The sequence below is a fragment of the Ostrinia nubilalis genome, chromosome 4 (genome assembly GCF_963855985.1).
Source record: "Ostrinia nubilalis chromosome 4, ilOstNubi1.1, whole genome shotgun sequence".
NCBI lineage: Eukaryota > Metazoa > Arthropoda > Insecta > Lepidoptera > Crambidae > Ostrinia > Ostrinia nubilalis.
The window spans coordinates 2,283,626-2,297,106 of NC_087091.1; the positions used below are offsets into that span (position 1 = coordinate 2,283,626).

The 13,481-nt window shown below is 33.7% G+C and overlaps 1 protein-coding gene across 4 annotated transcripts in view; it reads left to right on the forward strand.

Annotated features, from left to right (window-relative positions):
- Positions 1-13,481, forward strand: part of LOC135088459 (very long chain fatty acid elongase 7-like) — an 80,488-nt gene that overhangs the window by 27,578 nt on the left and 39,429 nt on the right. The window contains exon 1 of one of the 4 annotated variants that reach the window (XM_063983278.1): positions 1,820-1,903. The exons of the other annotated variants lie outside the window; for them this stretch is intronic. The gene's annotated coding sequence lies outside the window, so the exon portion shown is untranslated. Of the gene's footprint in view, positions 1-1,819; positions 1,904-13,481 lie in introns of those variants that run through there. 4 annotated transcript variants of the gene reach the window in all.

Genomic DNA, 13,481 nt, shown 5'->3' on the forward strand with positions numbered 1-13,481 from the left:
TTCTTGAAAGTAGCCGCTAGGGGCGCTGCACAATATGTCATACAATTAAATGTCATTTTTTTATGCCGTCGCTAGCGAGCACACCTAACGTAAACTCATGGTAAGCACACGGATAACGTTATAGTTACAGTCAAAGTTAGGTCGTGCAACTCAACCTTAGGCCGTCAAAAAGCGGAATTCCTTAGTTTTCTATCAATTTTCTCGCCGGACCTTGTATGTTCACGTTCATTATAAATCATACACCACCGTTATATGCGGCGAAAAACAAGCGACCTTAAATTGCTGATTTTTTTTCTTCAATGTTCATGTTCAATTAATAATTTTTAACGTAAACAATAATATATGTCATTTCCATTTATTAGTCTTTTGTTTTAAAAATTACACATTTCAAACAAAAATCCTTAATATTTTTGTCCTGAAAAAATAGTTTTCAATACAAAATTGATATTTCTCCGCATAAAAAATCAGATGGATTGAATTTAATTTGTTTTTGTGATTGAATATTATAAGAAATGTTCATAGTAGGGAAAGAAATAACTTGAAAATTAGTAAAAGTTAGGTATAATCAAGCTTACATTGTACCGCAAAATGTGGTTAATAAAAGTGCGTTTTTGGAAAAAAAATATACAACTTTATGTGCTGACGCCTGTATCTACTCATTATTTATTCTACCTTTACATGTCAACTCAGAAACTGTTTTGGTTAACATCGACGTAAACATGTTAATGTATATTGCTTACTTATTGTTGCTAATTAAGTCTGCTTATTTGTTAACGTCAGTCAGACATAGTCTTAGGTCAAAGATTAGAAGCAATCTATTGTGACATTGTGATATGTAACAATACTAGGGTCATATCAGGTCACCCTGTTTGAAAAATATTTTGACATGAGTTAAATGTAGATTTGACGACTGTTTTTCAAATACCTACAATATAAAACAATTGATGAAAAACATACAAACATGGCGTAAATTATTATTATTTTAACACTAGTTTTGTAGTCATGTAGAATCTACATTGTAGATATTGATAAAAAATAACTCAACTTTTTTGTATTTTCGAACAAAAGGATAAGAAATAAGAATTTTAAGTCAGACATTTTAGACCTAAAAACAACAACCTTGAAAACAAACGAGAGCGAGCAGTCTTAATTACAAAATAAATTATATGGATTTGATTCATTGACTAAAATGTAATTAGGTATAATTAATTTTCACTATTTCCCGCCAAAATGCGTAATTACAAAGCAATAAAATCTGAACATGTAGGAACGACTGCACATAAAGCTTAAAAATGTGGTTCTTCTGTAATTGTAATAGATACTATTTTTCAACTAGAATGTATAGTCCAATGTTCTGTCTGATCATGTAGGTAACATAAAAAACTTGTTAATTCGTTTAAAAAGTTTTATTTATCTCTCCTCAAATAAAACGTTAATTACAAGCAATGTGTATTTAACACAATACTCATTCTAAAAGCATCTTAAAGTACACACATTATTATTCATTTATATCATACATAATACAACAGGTTTGTTCCATATAAATAGGAAATACGAAACCCTGGCCTACTTCACCTATGAACTGCCTAGAACATTATAATTAAAGCAAACCAAACTTCCTATTATGCGATAATATGATATATCCTTCCTAAAGAAGATTGTTGTGCTTATGTAATTATCCTCCTGCTAGCGTCTAGATATTTATATTGTTGTGTGCCTGCGCACTGAGAGGCTGTATACTTGATGCTCATTTTTATAAAATTTTGAGTTGACCCATTTTGCGTGAAAAGTTACGAATTGAGTAACGCTGGTAACGCTGACGCTGTGATCAATAAGTAAAAGAATGGTTGAATGTGACTTGCATTTGCTGAGATTTGTGAAGTTTACTACCTTTACTGAACCGGTAAGTCAAAAATGCTGTCTAATACAATTTCAACTAATTTCGCACTCTTGAAAACCTAAAAATATTATCTCAGGCTTTTTCAAAAACGTTTCCGTGGGGAATACCTTTAATGGGTTTACCCACCTCTATAATAAATGAGTATACTGAAAGATGCAAAGTATTTAATATTAATCGTTAAAGACGGCGTTAATGATTTTATACCGGTATAAAAAATGCAAGTGTAATGATACGTTCTTTGTTTTGTACGTTTGTTTTGCGTCATTTACGAGTTAATAGCATCATTAGATACGTACCACCATAATTGTCTAAATTATATGCTGAGGTTATAGTGATTTAACTGTTCAACACCAATTGTAGTAAACGTGATTTAATTTTAAATTCCTTGGGTTGATGTTACTATGTATTTTGCTGTAGATGTATAGTCAAAGTCAAATAATCTATATTCGTATACACTATTTAAATAGTACTTTTAAATCGTCAAATATTTTGCTCTTAAGGAGCCTCTACATGTCTCATAATATTTTTACCCTACCAGCGCTTCGAGACCAACATTTGGCAAGTGCTGAGAAGAAGCGCCGCAACAAACTCAGTCACCACTGTCTGCCGGTTAATATGAATAAAATGTGATATCTTTAAACAAAAAAAAGCGGACAATCTTATATAATAAAAGTAGAGAGGTTTTTAATAAACAAAACTTTGAAGTCGACTTGTCCCTTAGTCACTTTTGCCTAATTATCCCATAGTAACCTAAGTAGTTTAATTGGTAACTCTATGTGTTATAGAATGCTGTTTGTTTTCCTAAAAATTAAATAAATAAATAAATAAACACGAGTGTTTTTAGCGACAATAAACATCGTTAGATGTGACGTCGACTGTATACCACAATATAATTTAAATTCGATAAAACTAGCGACAACAATGAGCTGTAATCAGCACATTGTCCACAATCCCAATTAAAAGTTACTCAATAACGTTAACGTGGTATTTTAACGACAATCGTTGGATAATAACGCCTTCTCGGTTATTTAATAACCGCACTATCATTACCGTTGCCTGAAAGAAGCGATTATCGATTAATTGGAAAAAAATGGAAATGACGTTGCGTAAGTCGTCAGTCGGCGCGAGCGCATCTCTCTGACATTTGCCAAATGTCTAGGTCATGGCATAATTGATAAAGGAGAGATTGATTCTTTAGTAAATTGATTTTTCGTATTTTTTAACTACTTTACAAAAAAGCTTCGTTTAATTTATATGCTTTTATCAATAAAGAGATTTAATAGGCAGAATGTTTAAAAAATTGCACACAGAATCCAGGGTGAATAATAAATGTATTAAAAATCTATGTGTCTTTAAAATTCACTGTTTTTTTAATTAAAAGATGCATGCTTGACAAACACTTCCAGTTAAATTTTTCAAATGCTGTTTTCATGCTGAATATCCTTCACTAGCTCTCAACACTCCCTTTTACATTTCCTAATATCCTTTGGGTTGTTTCCCTTCCACCCTTGAAAGAAGCAACGCAAGTTAATTTATTTTCCAAGGGTTAAAAATATATTTATTACTGTATTTTATTGAAAAAGAGGCTGACAAAGGTGACTGAGTTTCTTTCGCCACTTCTTCTCAGCACCAGCCCATTTATGTTGTCCCGAAGTGGTGGTAGGGCAAGCTATTTTTGGGACGTGTATAAATGCCCTGGAAAGGGCCTATGTACTGAATGTACTGAATAAACTATTTATACTTATGCGATAATACTCCAACATATTTACTGAGTTTGTTCCGGCTTTTCTTCTCAGCACTTGCCATATGTTTGTCTCGAAGCGCTGGTAGGGCCTAAAAGATAAGGAGACATGTAAAGTGCCCCGTAAGGGCTAACTTTTCTTTTTTATTATTTTCTATAATAATTTTGACGTTCATAAGTGCCACTTGTGGTCTAAACTGAATAAATACTTTTGATTTTGATTTTGATTACAGTATTACACTTAATATACAGGTTTTTACTCTAGCTGCGAGCGGATATATTTCGAAATCACTCGAGAGCTCGATGACTGGATATAACCTTGCGGTATAAAAGTTTTATTATTCGAATAGAATCATGCATTAATAGTAATTATGCATCACGTGGAATTGCAACACTGAACACTGTTGATTCGGATTTGATATAAATGTTGCGTATTTGTGAATGAAATTAAACAATATCGTTTGTATTTACTTGAGCAATATTATAATGATGATCATAATTTGTAGGTATTCATTAATTCTTACAAAATACGTATTTATATACTCACATCCCAATTAGATCTTAAAAAGAATATTAGAGCCAATAATTTTATGATTGACCAAAATAATAATATAGTCGCTCCCTAATCTCATCTTCACTTTCTTCTTCTTTAATGTAAATTAACAGGAGTAAATTATGACAAAGTTGCATTTACTAGAACTCATCATAAACATTTCATTGGTCTCACTTTCAGTAGGTATCAAAGAAAATCTCACAAGGGCATTCATTGATAAGCATTTCATGCTAATTTTCTTTTTTTTTTTAATAATTTTGAGATGCAAAACTTAATGCCAAAAAATTAAAAACAAAACACTCGCCATTCCCACTCTAAAAATCCCCGAATCGTTCGAAATTTAAATTTTCCGCTCGTGAAGTAACCCGGCAGTACATCCGAGCGTTGCCTCGGAACCGGCGCGTTTCGCGGCCGCGGTGCAACATCCTGCCATTGCGTGCCGCTAACTGCGTTGCACAACGATCAAGCGAAGAGAAAGATCGTCCGTGAGGGTTGGTCTGGAGGATTCTGAATTGTACCACATATGACACTGAAGCGAAACCATGCGCACGTGTGATTTACAGTTCGATGGTTTTTGACAGTGGCTTTTAATTGCAAAAAATACTTGAAGGACTTCAATGATTAGTTGTTAAAGTTTAATTCTCAAGTGAGGGGATAAGAACATTATATTTCGTCTAGAACTAATTTTTGGAAAAAACATCTACATTATATGAAAATTTTATATTTTTTCTTTTTGAGCGGGACACGTCATAGTTATTTAATTTTCCTGATATAGGGACTTTAATTCACGTAGGAAAAGCGGAACTATTTATTGTATTCTTCAGCACTTGATAACGTAGCTTCAAGGACTGCTGCGTTTCATAGAACGTACGTAACACTCTACATAGTGTTATGAAAAAATCATTAAAGATTAACCAAGAATATTAATCTTTTGCTAGGGTATTTGATAACATTGAAAATATGGGCGGACGGATGATATCTTCACAGGCACTTTTCAACATAATAAGTCTGTTAACCACTTGAAACCGACAGAGTGCATTATATATTTTAGTTTAGTAGTTTTTAATTAAATGTCACTAGTTAATTAGTTAAACTTAATGGCTACATGATTTTTATTAACCAATTACTGCGCACAAGTGTGGTGGTATGGTTAGGACGTTGCAGGATTGAATCAGAGGAAATTACACTGTTAATTTGATTGAAGAATGTGTATGATTACTGCGTTATGAAAAGTAACGTTGCGTTTTATTGACGTTCGTGCAAAAGAAGGCTCTTTTTTGACCTAAAAATACTAATAAAACTATTGAAACTTAATCCAAAACAAAAAGAAAACTTAAGAATTTACGAAAGCCATCAAGAAGAATCTTTATACACCCTTCGCTTTCAACGCCTCGTCCTACATACTTTACTCCTCTATATAGAGGTATTAGCCCATATTAATCCTTTCACTATGTGCAATGCAGACGAGCAACATCGTGATTCGTGACCCATATTTGGCACACTGCATTCAAAGGGTTAACGTTACTTTGTATGCTAAGTTAGCTTGCAGTTAGTATAAATGTACAGTTGACAGCATATCAGACTATACATTTTAGACGCAAAACTATAAGTACAGCGCTTAACTGAGTCAATGCCTGAGGTATGGGACTGGAACGGGAGGGGTGACATTGTCATTTATGACATAATAGAGTATACAAATCTGAAGTCTCGCTAACGTTAGACCATCACTATGTCTATGGGCGACGATAATCACTTACCATCAGGTGATCCGTCTGCTCGTTTGCCTCCTATCACATAAAAAAAAAAAAAAAAAAAAACTAAAACACCCTCAGGTGTCGATCCCATATCTCAGGCACTGACACAGATAAGCTAGTAGACCTATACATAGTATTAAATTAGCACCTTTTCCATTACATTACAATTACCATAAGACTCTATAGTTTTTTCTTGATGTTCAGTGTGCTTACCATGAGTGTACGTTAGGTGTGCTCGCTAGCGACTGCGTAAAAAAATGACATTTAAATGTATGACATATTGTGCAGCGCCCCTAGCGACTACTTTCAAGAAATAAAACTTCATAGAGTTTTTTGACGTTCTCGCTAGCGAGCACACCTAACGTAAACTCATGGTAAGCACACTGTTTTCAGTACTGGAAATAAGAATTTTAGCAGAATACCACTTAACTACGATCAGCCTTAAGTTTATAATTATTTTATAAAATATAAGTGTCTGTAAAACTCGAAAAGATTTCGAAACCCGTGGTCAAATGTGGCCACCAGAAGGGCGTGCTCTAGTTTTGAAATTGCGAAATATTCTGAGTCAAAGGAATATAGTTTTACTGACCATGAAATTAAAGAAAGACCACGTCATTCTTGTATTTTTAAACGTTATTTTATAAAATTACACACACAATTTATGGTTTCTTTGTTTTTGAGAATTTTCTGTAATTTAATTTCGATTACGAGTGATATCGTGCAGTGATAACATTAATCAATTGGTCTAAATATTAACACGAATCTACACACGTAAGAATAATTATGTTAATATTAATTTAATTACTATTATCAGGTGTTAAACATTTACTGTTAATTGCTAATCCAAGGATACTTCATAGGTTCTAGAGATTTTGTGCTCTCAAAAACTTGTATAGGTAAAAAGTTATAAAACCAAATAATTCTTAATCCACCGACAAGTACATAGTTACAGTCAAACTGCACAGGCATATTGTGGCACACTTTAAACAAAAGTAGTTACTTATTGCAAGCGGATAAGGTTAATCAAAAATTGTTATATTCCGGTGCAGCGGACTGTACACCAAATACATAGTGATTAGTCGACCACTCGGGTGACCTCCCTAGCCGTACAGTGTGAAGTGTTACGTTCGATTTCATAAGTGCCACTTGTGGTCTAAACTGAATAAATATTTTTGATTTTGATTTTGATTTTTTTGATTTTGATTCACTTGCGGTGCGGGCTCCGCTCCGGTCTTTTTTAGCAATTTATTTTTAATTATTTTTGAAAAGGCATTCATTTAATTGCAATTGATGGGTTCTGTATCCATTTATGTAATTTTTCTGTCTGTCAAATTGAATATGTGTCATGAACCGTAACTCGGCGTACACAGTTGAATGTGTTACTGTATCACTTTTAGGAAAAGACCATAAAGATTTATTTAATTACTCTATGATTATTACTCTAATGACTTAGTAAGACTGCCAGAGCTTTTAAAGGCCGTCTATGTAGAGTCTATTCGATAGATAGTCTATAATATTTTGTACAACATAAATGTAGTTTGGTGACTCATCGGAGAGAATGTTTTAAATGAAGTGTCAATTTTATAAAATTCCAAAATCAGGTAACCCAATGATTGCGTTTTGCACTGTTTGAAGCAATCTGACCTTTATCTACAGTATACTAATATTATAAAGATGTAAAGTTTGTGCCGACGACATCATAAAGGTAGTAGGAAAGTGCTGGACGCAGGCCGCTACCAACCGGGTAACATGGAAAGCATTGGGGGAGGCCTATTTTCAGCAGTATACGTCCTGTGGCTGAGATGATGATGATGATGATGAAAGTGTGTGTATTTGTATATTTGTTAAATTGTAAGGGGTAATCTCGGGATCTACTAAACCGATTTTAAAAATTCTTTCATTAATAGAAAGCCACATAATTGCTGAGTGTCATAGGTTATATAAAAAACCGAAAAATTCCACGCGGGCGAAGCCGCGGGCGGAAAGATAGTTTCAAACAAAATAATGACCAATCCGATACACTTGACCACGTTTTTCACTGAAGTGCCTTGAATTAGAAATTCCTGAAACCAGTCTGGCGACCTCATGCCCGCTTAGTGTGAAGTTGCGATGACACTGGCCGTGGTGCCGATGCGATCAATGCATTTACGTCACTGTATGTAACTGTACTGCACTGAAGTAAATGATGTGTAAAAATGTAAACAATACTTACGACGCGCGAAAGTCAAGTTCTGTTGGCGCGGAATTGATGGTCGTAGAAGAATTAATAAGCAAGCCATTTGAATGGGAATTTTGGTTATGTTTTGAGTCACAACCTAAAAAGAAAATATCTGAGATTATTCAATAGCTCTACTTAACCGCCCCCAAATAGCCATAGGATTGGCGTTATTTGAACTACTACTTAAAGAGCATATTTAGCAGCCTTGAAGATGTTTGCACGACCTTCCCAATAAACTTAATTCTCACTAAAAGTTCTAAGTGGTTTTCCAAAAACTTTTTGCTTACTAGTAATTTTTGCTAAAACATAGAACAAGGATTTACTAAGTCCATTGCATTACTGGTTGACAGTGACCGCTAATGCCTCCGAAGGTTGCGTTTTCGACATTCTTTTGTAACACCATGTGATATGTAATTTTTTATGGACGAAAATGGCTATCCACTGTGCGTCCCTTGGTTTTGATTTATTAAGGTTTATGCAAGACAATATTGCATATTTATAGTCATAATTTAGTTAGTATTTGGCCACACAGTCACACCTACACTTCCAATCAAAAAGTGTAGAACTTTGTCAAGTGGTTTCAAGCTAAATATAATTTGTTATTTTGTGTAGATTGATGATGAGCTGTAAACTCTACCTTAGTTCTGTTCTGCGGTAGAACATGATTCATGATTGAGATTTTATCAGGATAAGGCTTTTAAAAATAATCCAAGAGCCTGTGATTCATTTTAATGTTGACTATCATAAAACATGTCCAATCATATTAAAGTAAATTTAAATGTTATTAACAAATAGGTACAATAAATCTACGTAATCGATAACAATCTAAATCAGTCTATTAGTCATCTAATATACCAAGATTTATAAGATAAGGCCAATTCAAAGAAATTATTATGGTCATTTAAATTAGACGTAAAATAATAATATAGTGATGGTATTTATTAAGGCTACTTACTACGCGAGTAAGTTACCCGCGACTTTATTCGCGTAGATTTTTTTAAAAAGGAATCTTAAAGCAAATGTAAAGTACTTTTTTTTAAACGGCTGAAATCACTGCACCATATACTTACTAAGAATTAGGTACCACATTATTAAACCTTAAAATCAAAATGTATTTAAACAAAATACAAAATTACTTAAAAGAATAAAACGATTCATGATGGTGGGTAAAAAAGATTTAATGACTTAAGACTCGTAAAGCCTTATAATATTCTATTGTTTCTACGTAAGCAAATCTTAAGAATATTTCGAGTATTTACGTACACGTTTTGTCAAAAAACTAATTGAAGTAAGATTAATTCAGTGACGTAAACGCAACCACAACAAATACATTTAAATATACAATTGAAATAATATTTTAATACTATAATATACATCCATGACCTATATAGACACAAATCATCTGTACTCATTTGCCTCTGAGGAGATGCGAACTCGCAACCCCAACTCTACAATTTCCATTGTAGGCTGGTACGGGACTATTCTCACCTCAATTTTCCACTGCTGCAACTCCTGTGTAGCCAGGATCTGTCCTTCTGATCTGATCTGTATCTACAGCTTAACCGCCAATAAAAACCCAACCAGTGAAAGTTAAGTTTGTCCCGGGGGAAAGTTAAATTGTTATTGGACCCGCAACGAAATTAATCAGAAGAACATAGGATGAGTTCTAAGGCCCATTTATAGTCCTGAAGCAGTGGTAGGGTTATACTGGGACGTGTAAAAGTGCACAAATAAGAAAGAAAGAAAGAATTTGACACAAAAAGAAAAAAATAAAAAACAGAACAAAGGAACTTAAAACTATACACGCATATTTTTGTGCCAAAAAGGCGCCCGCTTAACATTAATCGAGCCACGCGTGCATGCACGCGTGCCCCAGATGCTGGTTTTCAGCAGGTTTCAGCAAATAAATGAGTTTTATGAGTTTTTTATTAGTTTTAGCAGACTAAGTAAAAGTTTATTGTATTACGGTACGTGAACCATTAGGCCGAGTGGCCACAAGTCATATTTCTTGTGACAGCATCAGATAAGTTTCAGTCAATTAGTATTCACCACGCGCCATCGGGTAAACAAACTCACGCGCATTGCGAAAATGCTCTACAAGTTATGGTCTACGCTGCGTTTGTGCTGAAATTCTGTATTTATTATGCCTGGAGTCATGTTAATGAGATGATTATGGTGACCATCTAGACTTAGTGTTAGTGCTATAATATGTTCACTACATATAATATACATATAAGTTTTCAAATCAAATTGAATCAAATTGAAAGATAATTTTATGCCAATTACTTCGGTCGTCTGCCTGAAGATTTTAACCCTTAATGAAAACCTAGACATCGACCTCTCCTTAGCTTTGTGATTGAAGTATCGGGGAAGGCGAAGATAAATTTAGGTATTATCATGTTGCACGTTATCGCTATAGGTACATAGGTCTTTAAATGAAATAAATATGGTTGATTTCGAAGTCAAATCAATCATCTTCATTTATTAGTGTTTGTTACCTATTTGTCTTTCAAATAATTCGGTATCAAGACCTATTATCTCATTATTCATCATTTAAATGTCGTTTTAACCACTTGTCAAGTAAAGTAGAACAGTCCATTTACATCAATAGATCAATTCGTCACTCCAACGCTATGTATTTCGCAAGAATCTGTACTAACTGTGATACTGAACTAAGCTATAATTTGTGGTAATCGATCCGTTGTACTATACGAATCTATAATTGTTTTTGAAACTTATGATAAATTTTGAGCTAAATACATATTGTGAAGTAATTTTGTCTGTCTAATCATTTCAATTCTTAACTACTGAAACGTTTTTGATTAATTTTGATGTAGATTTACCTCGAGAACTAAGTAAATTATAAGTAGTTTAGGATAGTTGTTATCACGGTTTTTGCCAGATGGATAAATAAAGACACAATAAAGAATGTGACAGACCGAAAATCACACAAGCGAAGCCGTGGGAAGTTAGTTTTAATTATGTTATACTAATAGCAGCTCATTTCACTCCTGCCTCAAAAAATTACATAAAAGTTCGATAATAACATTGAATCAAAAATGGCTTTATTATTAAAACAGCTTAAAGCTGTGCACTACCAAATTTTAAAATGCTTACTCAACATCAAGCTTAAGTCGTGCATTGACCTTGAAACGAGTAATTATATAAAAACCGAGGAATCTACAATCCGCTGGACAAGGCCGACTTTCCTAACACATTGTGAAATGTCGTGTCAATATTTTGACCAGTTTCAATGTCACGCAAATAAGTGGGCTAAGGCCTTTTTAATTACTTTTTGAGTTATCAAGTGCGGGTAATGCTTACATAATTTACACATTCTGAAACTTGAAAAGCAATTAAAAATACACGACTAAGTTGTAGGGAGGCGACAAGGACGCTGATTTGAACCTCACCGCCTTTAAACTATAGTTGTGAACCCACTCGTAACACAAGCATGTATGTATTTAGCTTAGCATGAGGGGTTAACAGAAATTGTGCAAAACAAAATATTATTTACTATAAAATGCTTAGGCTGAATTGCACCATCTTACTTTGACTTAAACAAACGTTATAAATCTGTCAAACTCCCTACAAAAAGCACCGGTTATTGTTAAAGTTTCGGTTAAAATAAGTTGGTGCAACTCAACCTTAGAAGCAAATGTGTAAAAGTAGATTACAATTTACTGAGCTTTTAAGTCCAGAGAGAGATATGAAAGTGAAAACGTGAGTAAGTTGTCCAAACACTCGGTTAATGATCCACACCATCAATCCAAAATGATGCTACATCATCGTGATCAATGACCATCATGATTTGACTCTAACTCTATACGTGTATAAAGAAAGCTTCCATCGTTTAAATAAGTACTATCATTACTTTAGATCAGTGTTTTTCAGGGGACGCGAAGCCTCAATAGGGGGTCGGAAGAGGCCGTAAAAACTACCTCAGTAAAAAAAAAATCTTATAAAGACAGATTTATCCGAAATCGAATTATGCAAATGTTGTATGGATTGAAGTATTCGGTCCCTACAAAAATCTTTGTAACATTATAAAATGCATGAAAAAAAACCGGACGGTCGGGGGGTCGCCTAAAATTTTTTCATACTAGGGGGTCGTGTCATAAAAAAGGTTGAAAAACACTGCTATAGATTAATTAATTTATCAATATTTCCCAACTAAATATTTAAAGTTTCTAAAATACATTCTTTGACTCTCTACTCAAACCTAAGACTTCAAACCATTAATTCACTACAAAGGCTTTACACAACAATCACAAATAACAGCAAAAAAAGTTCATATAACATCATCACTGCAAAAAAAGAAAAATAAAAAGTTTCAATAAAAAAACACCCACACTTGACCATTTTTTTTTTCAAGTGCGCCCATAACCATTTCCTGGCATTGACTGTGGCCAAACTGGCACAAGTTCAAACCACGGCTACGGCGAAAGCTAAGACGCCCTCTGTCGAGAGTTTGCGGAACTATCATTATAATTTGATATACGAGGTATTTACTACGAAGATTCGTCTGAAGATATTATGGTGGTACCTTCACTCATCATCATCACTCATCACGTCATTTGGCTGAAAACGACCTTCACTCAGACCACGTAATAAAAAAGGGTTTCGTTTTTTGCCATTTGTCTACGGAACCCTAAAAACTATTAAAAATAAATTAAAATAATTAAATCGCTTTAAAAGTGCCTTTGTAAGGGCTTAAATATGAATTTGTTTTTATGCACAACGATAAAAAACATCATAAATAACAAAACGTAACAACATGACAAAAAAGTTACATATTAACAATAGTTAGCTATTGCCTGAACGGATTAAAAAAAAAAGAAAATACGTTAATAAAATATCAAAAAGTAATAGAAATAAAATAATTCATTTGTTTCATGCAAAGGCAGATATCATGTACGCATGTGTATCAACCTATTTAAAGTTTTTCCATCATAAGTGTTTTCATAACATTAAAATGTTTGCGTGCTCAGCCATTCACACCTTGAATCACAACCCGGTCAAGGATCCAATACGGTTATTATAATACGAGTAAATATTAGAACCGAAGGTCCGGAGATACATTTCACAACGGTATCTCGTGTATAACCGGCCAAGTTTCAACTCCAAGTTGGGACACAATGATCGTGTTGCAACGCATAGATCACGGCATATTTGGCTTGAAACACGGCATTATGTGTAAATGTATTAAGCGCCATTTTACGATAAAAATGTAAAGCTTGATATGCTTAAAAAGGTAGAGACGATTTTTTGGCTGAAATCTTCTCACGTAATAAATCACTTTTGAGTAAAAAGAA